Below are 8,977 nucleotides of genomic sequence, written 5' to 3'. Positions count from 1 at the left end.
CCTTTCAATGTCCAAAATCAATTTGGACATAATTCATTTTGCACCTAATGACTTATAAGGCTAGCCCAAGCTTAGTCGTAGTGGTCTAATAGGAAAGAAATCATCAACTAATATCATTCATATCATAAAATATAGGAAAATATATTTGTGTGAGATACTTTCCATACATATATTAGGAAAGTAATATCATTAGCCATATTTATGGTAGGATATGATTTTATTGGGATATTATGAGATATTGGTGAATATATTTTGTTATATATGATAATATTGTATATTGTGAAAGATATTGTAGAGTTTATTGTAGTATATCTTGGCCTTGCCCTCCAAATTTACTAAGCCTATTAATATTGTATGTGGCCATGAATATGATATCAGAATACTGAGAATTATTTAGTCATGTATAGCATGGTATCAAGAGCCTGAGTGAGATCCAATTTTTTTTTTTTTTTCTGAACGTTGTTTTTCATAAACATAGTTCATCTCTGAGATTTCGTGCAAGTCCCATATTCAATTTTTTTTTTCTCAACTTATGTGTGTGTTTGAGAGATAACAGGAGGAGATGATGTTTAATAACTAACTATTATTAAAATATCATTATAATTAGTTTTTTATGATAAAAAAATCTAAAAATATAATTAACAAATTTTGATCAAAAGAAAGGATTACGAAAGATATGTTAGATATAAAATGATGTAGAAAATTATCAAAATTATGTTAAGAAATATTTTTATAGTTCACTTAGGTTCCAGTGACGTGCCATACAATATTATTACCCATACTAGGTTAGTTCCCGTGCCATGCACGGTAATGTTTAATAACTAACTATTATTAAAATATCATTATAATTAGTTTTTTATGATAAAAAAAATCTAAAAATATAATTAACAAATTTTGATCAAAAGAAAGGACGAAAGATATGTTAGATATAAAATGATGTAGAAAATTATCAAAATTATGTTAAGAAATATTTTATAATTATATAAATATTTGTGTTAAAGATATGTCAAATCATTTTTATTGCAAGCAATTATATTATATATTAGGGTATTATTTTTGTATATAAGTGTTGTTTCTTTAATAAAATTTTATTTAGCAAAAAAAAAATAAAAAAATAACGAAGGACACACCAGGAGATGACATGTGTCATTGCTGGTATGTCTTTTTGTATATAGTTATTGATGATTCAACTAAAGGGTGATAATTATGATGCAATAAAAAGTATTGATACGATATTAGTGATTCATATTTTTAATATTATGGTAAATTGGTAATATCTTTTAGGTCGATGATTTCACTCGATCTATTAGATTATACGTCAATTTAGACACATACTTTAAGGAGAAGAGAAATAATGGTAAAGAAAGTAGGTAGATCATGTGCTTTAGCTTATTTAATCAACTTTGAAGTGAGGCCAACCAAAAATACACTTTCCAAAAATAAATACGTGTCAACTAAAATAAACAATTGTAGTATTATTTTAGGTCTTATATAAAAGGGAAAGTTTAAGTTAATCTCTGAAATAAATCAGTAAATATGTCTCCTCTCACAATAAATTGTTTTTCTTCAATTTTTTAATAATAAAAAGTGAAATCATAAAGTGGCACAAAAATCAATGCATAAAGTTGTGATAGGAGATAAATTGAAATATTAATCTCATGGATTAACCTTGGCCGTTCAACTAAGAAATATAGCCTAGCCTCCTTTTCTCTCTTCTCTCTCCTAAACCTAGCCTCCATTGTCAATTTTAAAGGGGCTTCCATCGGATTTCACCGATGGAAAGCCCTTTTGTTTCAGGTTACAATAATGTCTCCCTCGAAAGAAAAAGTTTATCTCCTTCGAAAGACAGGTTTTTTTCGATCTCCTTCGAAAGACAAGGTTTTATTTGTGCTTAATTTGGTCTCCGGTTGTGCGCGGCTACTATTGATTATGGCTCGAATTCGGGTTACGGAATCAGCACAAGAATTTACTTTATCACAAAATTGTGAAGCGATGACGGATCTACTCAAAAAGTTGTATGAGACAACTGTAATCCCCCGTATTTTTAAATATTTTATAAATGAAATTTTATTTTATTTATAATATTTATTTGTACTTTTCCGGAATTTAATTGCAAAAGTTTCAAATTATTAATATTAGTCAAAAATTATTTTAGCACAAACTATTTTATGAACCTATGTTCTACAATTCATGATCATACAAACAAAGCCTAGTCCATTTCATTTACCTAATTGGCCCAATAATTTTATGAGGCCCAATCTTCTTACTTACCCTATAACATTCCCTCCTATAAATACCCTATTAATCCCCAAAAATTTTCCACACAAAAAGGTTAGTCTTATTTTCTCTCTCCTTTGTTTTATTAATTTGTATAATTATAATTATTGATTTATGGATTTTGATTTTATTGTTTGAAAGTAATTTAATTAGTATCAAGTTGTATTTTGATGATTAAACTTTATAATTTAAGATTTTATAAGTGTCATAATTTTCAGTTTTGTAAATTTTATAACTTAGGGTTTTTAATTATTGAAAATCATGATTTTAGGGTTTTTATGAACAATTGATTTAGGGCTTTTATAGTAATGATGTTTTGAAATTTTGGTGATTATAACTAATGATTAGTTTAACTTATTTCCAGATTATTTTGGACATGGAAATTCGTGTTTTAATTTTTAGATTTTCATTCGTTAATATTAATCCCGTTTAAATACCGGTCAGGTTCTGAAATCATCCGATTTTGACAAAAAAAAGTAGTGTTTTTCATGTGGAAACAACGTTTTAAGAAAATCTCACTACCATTGGTAGTGAGTACCACCCTATCGTGGCCAAATTCAGCCTCTAAATATGATTTTCAGGCAGTTTTTGATTTTCACGAAGTTTTTTTATACTTAAAATATTATCCTTGAGTTTGATTAATAAAATTAATTATGTTTAAAGTTAATTAAGCATAAATATATGTTTTATTGAAGTTTTAAGTGCTGAAAATAGTTTCTAAGTACTACTTTTGATGTTTTATAAAGAGGGTTTAATCACCCATTAAAAAGGGAGATTATTAGGGGTTTTTAAATAATTTTAAGATTTTTATTAAACTTTAAACTTACTGTAATTTCATGTATAATGATGTATTTTAAGGTTTTTATGAAGGAAATATAAAGAACTATATATAAGCCTATAATTTTAACTAAAGGGAAGGTTTTAAAGTGTTGTTTAATTGGATTTTGAAGGTTTTAAAGTAAGTTAGTATTGCTGTAAATTTGGTTGTTTGGGTATTGATTGAAATCTTATTGTTTGGTTTAGGAGAGGACTTTATAGAAGGTGATTTCTAGTTGGTTAAGTGACATACCAATTCGTTTATTCAAGGTACGTACAAGTTACGAAATCTTGCTTTTAGGTGCAAGTTTAAGGACGGATCGAGAACTTAGTATAATGTATAGGGATGACTGGGTTAAATTGTTTGGTTATACATTGTGAATTTCATATGATGTGCACTATTTTATATTGCAAGTATTATTTGTGCTCTAATTATGCAAGGTGCGCTTAGAGGCAAAGGTATGCAATTGGTGTAAAGATTAATTTATTACTCATTCATGATTATTGAAATAGGATGAGTAACGGAAGAATTCAAGTCTTATAAGACGAGGTTAAGGTTTTGGGGTGCCTTATGCACTCAAGGTGTTTATACACCGAGGTAGTTAAAGGAATAAATAATAAATAATAAATGTTGCTTGTCACTAATAAATCAAGAATTGAAATTGAAAAGTTGTTTTACTTGATTGAATTGATATTGGATTGATTGTATTGTTTGCATATGAGTCATCGCCAAGTCTAAACCTGTAAATCACGTAAAGTGCAAGATGGATGAGCAATAAAACTCTGGATTGGTGCACTTCTGGAGTAATGACAATCAGGGTTGGGGTACACGGGGTATATTAGCCGTGTACTTTTATCGAGACCGTCTGATCTACGAGTCTCCTATTTCAAATATATTTTTTTAAAAACTAGGAGTTAGGTGAGATCTCATACTAACTACGGTCACGGAGTCGCGCCCGTGGTCGTTGGATTTTTATTGATGTTTCCGAAAGGAGGCATGGGGTTTTTCTTTTATTGATGTTCCAAATGGGACATGGGTTGGACAACCTTGTCTATTGCTAAATCTAATGAAATAAATAAATGAGTCAGTTAATATCAATTAGTGAGGTCTTAATAAATTTGATAATTGAGTCATGAATTGAGTCTGTATTTTATGATGCTTATGCTTGATTATTAGTAGCATGTTAGGTATGTTCTTAATTTATTTCGCAGCTTGTATGTACTCAGCTTTGTTGATTGCGTGCTTTTGTGTGTGTCTTTCTTTGGTCATGGCCTTCGCTTTCAATGACCCTGTGACGATCCAATTTTTACACTTGTGATATTGGGGAGCAGATTAACCACAGGTTCTTACATACGCAGCATTCGCATCAGGGTTGTGGGATTTTGAGTAGAGAGTTGGTTATTATTCGCAGTTTATTTCTTTTCATAAGTTTGAATTTATTTAAACTCTGGTTTTATTTATTTACTACTTTTGTGGGGTTTTGAATAAGGGCCTTAATGGTTCCATCTTGTATCACTTAATTTGGTTTTATTTGTTGTTTTTGAAACTTATTTATAACTGAGTTAGTTTTTCCGCTGCTATTTTCTGATAAAGCCTTAACGTTTGAACACGTGGCGGTAGCACGCCAGTAATTCTCTTGAATATTGTTCAGGGTATTTACAGATTTAAGAGAGAATTATTGGGGTGTTACAACAACGAATCGAGAATATGCCGAATTGTTATATTTATGTATTTGGATTCTTAGCCATTCTCCGATTAATTCTTGTTTGATTTTGTTAAATTTGTTTTCATTATCGTTCAATGTCAATTGTATATGCCGTATGGCTTATATTAATGAAATTTAATGTCCTTTAAGACTTCTTTTTTTTTAAAAAAAAAAAAAACAAAAAAAAAAAAAAAAAAAAAACCTTGGCTGCTCCCTCTAAACATATTGTTCTACTTTTGTTTGCTACATTTTGACTTTTAGTGATTAACTTTTTAAAATTTTTACTTTTAAATTCAAAGTCCTTTTATACTGTCATGTTACCTGCCAAACCACCACACACCCCGACCCAAACTACCAACCAACCATCGTGTTTGCAGAACCTTATGGCAATCACCAGTTTATCACCACTCTTAACTGCGGTTTTTGGATTGGTTCGTGGGTTGTAAGATGGGAATGACTCGGGATGGTGATGATAAGGAAGGTAAGTGGCATGGAAGCTTGGGTACATCAATGGTTATTGAAAGATTGGACAATGTTTTCCTTGAATACTGATCAATTGGATCACCGTATATATACACAACTACAGCCTTGATAATAGGCTTAACTCAAGCTAGGATAATTACAAAGCTAACAACTTTGACTAACTCCACTATATACAGCAACTATAGAAGATATATTAGGAACAAATATCTTCTTTGACTAATTACAATATATACTATATTTAACACACACCCTCGGTCGAAGCGGGAGGGCTACGGACACTGAGACTGTCCCTAAAATCTTCAAACAATACTAGAGGAAGGCCTTTAGTAAAGATGTCAGCTATTTGATGTCGTGAAGGCACGTGAAGCACTCGGACTTCACCCCGAGCAACTTTTTCCCTGACAAAATGAATATCCATTTCTATATGTTTTGTCCGTTGATGTTGAACTGGATTTCCTGATAAATAAATTGCACTGATATTGTCACAATAAACAAGAGTGGCCTTTTTAATCGGACAATGTAACTCCAAGAGAAGGTTCTGAAGCCAACATGATTCGGAAACAACATTTGCCACCCCACGGTATTCTGCCTCTGAACTCGATTTCGACACTGTTGGTTGTTGTTTTGACGACCAAGACACCAAATTGTCACCCAAAAATACACAATAACCAGAAGTAGATCGTCGAGTATCGGGACACCCACCCCAATCTGCATCAGTATATGAGACCAGAGTAGAAAAAGAAGATGGATATAAATGGAGGCCGTACTCCAATGTACCCTGAACATACCGAATAATTCTTTTCAGAGCAGTCATATGATCAACCCTGGGATCATGCATATGTAAGCAGACCTGTTGAACAACATAAGAAATATCCGGCCTAGAAAAAGTAAGATACTGAAGAGCCCCTGCAAGACTCCGATAGAGGGTGGGATCATCAAATGCAGTACTAGATGTAGCACTAACCTTAGGCTTCGTATCAACCGGAGTAGGAGATGGTTTACACGAAGACATCCCTGCTCGCTCTATTATCTCCTCGGCATATTTCCGTTGAGATAAAAACATACCCCCCCTTTTTCCGGGTCACAGCAATTCCCAGAAAATAATTCAAAGGACCAAGATCCTTCATAGCGAACTCAGAGCTCAGAAGATCCATAATAGAACAACGGAGAGTATCAGAAGAAGCAGTGAGAATTATATCATCAACATAGAGTAAAATTTATGCCATATCAGACCCCTTTTGATAAATAAACAACGAATTATCCATTGTACTGTTAGTAAAACCAAGAGACAACACATAATCTGCAAAACGCTTGTACCAAGCTCTAAGGGCTTGCTTCAGTCCATATAATGACTTACGCAAGAGGCAAACATAATCTGGATGGTCAGGATCCCTATAACCTAAGGGTTGATGCATATACACAGTTTCCTGCAACTCACCATGAAGAAAGGCATTTTTGACATCCAACTGATGAATCGGCCATTCCTTCGAAAGAGATAGACTGAGAACAGTACGAATAGTAGCCGGCTTCACCACCGGACTAAATGTCTCACCGCAATTAATGCCAACCTGTTGTGTTTTTCCATCACCTACAAGACGGGCTTTATGCCTCTCAAAATCACCATTAGATTTAACTTTATGAGTGAAAATCCACATAGATCGAATAACATTCACATGCGGAGGACGGGGCACCAACTCCCACGTCTTATTTTCAATAAGAGCATTATATTCATCATCCATGGCCATTTTCCAATTTGGGTCACGAAGAGCCGCAACCGGGTTACGAGGCAATGGAGACCTATGAACCGCAGTATGCATGGAATACTTTTTATTTGGCTTAAAAATTCCATTACGGCTACGAGTTATGACAATAGGCTGTTGAGGAATATTTTGTGGAGGGAATTGATTTGGGGCGGTTTGTGTTTGAGAAGTGGGCAAGGAGGAAGATGACCTTGGGCTAGAAGAAGAAGCCGGCCCAGAAGCTGGACTGGGCTGCTCGCTGATGGGTTCTAGCGTCACAACAGGCTCACGAGTGGGTGTGAGCTGCTGGACAGGTGAACTGGGCCCTGCGAGTTGGGTTGGAGCTGCATGACTTGAAGTTTGATAATAATTTAGCACGTATGGGGACAAATCATTATCAAGAAAATCATATGTATGGGAAGCAGGGGAGTGTAAATTAGCAAAAGGAAATACATTCTCATCAAATATGACATGGCGACAAATAATAATTTTTCTAGAAGATAAATCATAGCACTTGTAGCCTCGATGATTGGAAGGATACCCTAAGAAAACACACGGAGTAGACCGGGGTTGTAATTTATTTATAGTGGTAGATGGGAAAAGAGGGTAACACAAACAACCAAAAACCCGTAAATGAGAATAGGAAGGAACCTTTTGATAAAGAACCTCAAGAGGAGACTTATTTCCCAGAAGTTTACTTGGAAGGATATTAAGAAGATATGTTGCCATTTGAAGGGAATGATGCCAAAAAGATGGGGGGAGAGAAGCATGAGCGAGAAGAGTTCTTGACATATTATTTATAGTCCGAATTTTACGTTCGGCTTTCCCATTTTGAGATGAAGTATGAGGACAAGATAGGCGGAAAGACATACCATTAGCTTTACAAAAATCTCAAAAAGGACCATTATCAAATTCCCGACCATTATCACATTGGACATTTTTTATATTACGTTCAAATTGAGTAGAAATATGGGCTTTAAAAGCGAAAAATATGTCATACACCTCAGATTTCTTAGCCAAAGGAAAAGTCCACAAATATTTCGAAAAATCATCCAAAAATAAAACATAATATCGATGCCCGGAAGAGCTCAAAACCGGAGATGACCAAAGGTCACTATGAATAATATCAAATGACATAGAAGTACAAGAAGTAGATGAAATAAATGGCAACTTAATATGTTTCCCAAGTACACAAGACTCGCAAACACATGAACTAGAAATTTTATTACAAGCAATGCTTTTATTTTTCCTAAGCACATCTAAGATAGGAGCCGCCGGATGACCCAACTGATTATGCCAAAGTTTGGGAGAAAGAGCAGCAAAGGTAGATGAGTAAGCTTGATTGTTGAGAGAAGATGAAAATGGATAAAGGTCACCTTGACTATCACATCTCATTATTGGCATCCCCGTCCGAAAGTCCTTCACAGAAAACCTAATAGGATCAAACTCAACTGACACTGAATTATCAGCAGTAAACTTTCTAACAGATATGAGATTTTTAATTAATTTGGGAGCATGAAGGACATTTTTGAGAGAGAGAGGTTTACTAGGGGAGGGCAATTTAGAGTGACCAAAACCAAGAATCGGAATTTTATGACCATTACCAACAATAATATTATGAGTAGGATGATTGCTCAAATTAAAATAAGACGAGAGATTACCGGATGAGGACGTCATATGAGACGTTGCTCCAGTGTCCATGTACCAAGCTGGGTCGGGCTGTTGAAGGGACATGGTATGCATCGCAGCTTCAATATCTGTAGGCACCCAAGAAGCGGACTGACCAGATGCTGGAATGGACTGCTGCACATAGGCCTGCTGCTGTGGTCTTGGGCCCAAGATGCCGGGCTGTCGCTGCCGCTGGGGTATAGAAGGCCTGACCCATCCTTGATTAGGGAATGGGCAAGGAGGAATGGGCCAGGTCTGCCCATACCAAGGCCACATAAATGGCTGATG

Source organism: Chenopodium album, chromosome 1, assembly GCF_948465745.1.
Source record: "Chenopodium album chromosome 1, dcCheAlbu1.1, whole genome shotgun sequence".
Classification (NCBI taxonomy): domain Eukaryota; kingdom Viridiplantae; phylum Streptophyta; class Magnoliopsida; order Caryophyllales; family Amaranthaceae; genus Chenopodium; species Chenopodium album.
This window is presented reverse-complemented; position numbering follows the sequence as displayed.